Here is a 795-nt window from a genome sequence, read left to right on the forward strand (position 1 = left end):
GACAGATCGCCATCACAACTGCTTCGCCACATGCGCAGTCTCCTCTGCGGCCGTAAGCTAGCGGTGGAAATCATGGCCCAACTATGGTTTGACAAACTCCCACCCTCCATGTCCCACGTCATCAGCGCTTTCGTTGAGGCCCACAGTTTGGAGCAGCTATCCCAAATGGTGGATAAGATACACGAAACATATCCCGGTAACCCCGTAAACTCCGTCTTCCGCCCTGCGCCCACTACTACAGATTCCGACCCGATTCTTGCTTCCATATCGCACCTACAAGCCAAGTTTGATGCTTTGACCGATCGCCTACAACGGTTAGAGATAAACAGACATCGACCACGTTCACGATCCAGATCGTTATCTCATGCCCGTCCCCCTACGTGCTGGTATCACCAATCTTATGGCCCAAAAGCACGCAAGTGTCAACCACCTTGTTCCTTCAAGCCGCGTCCCAACACCCCTCTAAACCCCCCGGCCAGTCAGTAACGGCGACGACTGTCTGTGGCCCTCCTCGCACGAGTCGCCTGTTCCACATCACCGATCGTTCAAGTGGTCCACGTTTCCTCGTAGATACGGGAGCTGAAATTAGTGTACAACCACATAAGAATTCACCCCCGATTCTGCTTCTTTCTCATTACAGGCCGTCAACGGTACCCACATACATACGGCGGACGTTCCCTCACCCTTGACCTTGGATTGCGACGTGCGTTCAAGTGGATCTTCCTTTTGGCCGACGTCCAAACACTCATCATCGGTGCAGATTTCCTGACCCATTACAATCTATCTGTCAACGTG

The sequence above is a fragment of the Opisthorchis viverrini genome (assembly GCF_000715545.1).
Source record: "Opisthorchis viverrini unplaced genomic scaffold opera_v5_171, whole genome shotgun sequence".
Classification (NCBI taxonomy): Eukaryota; Metazoa; Platyhelminthes; class Trematoda; order Opisthorchiida; family Opisthorchiidae; genus Opisthorchis; species Opisthorchis viverrini.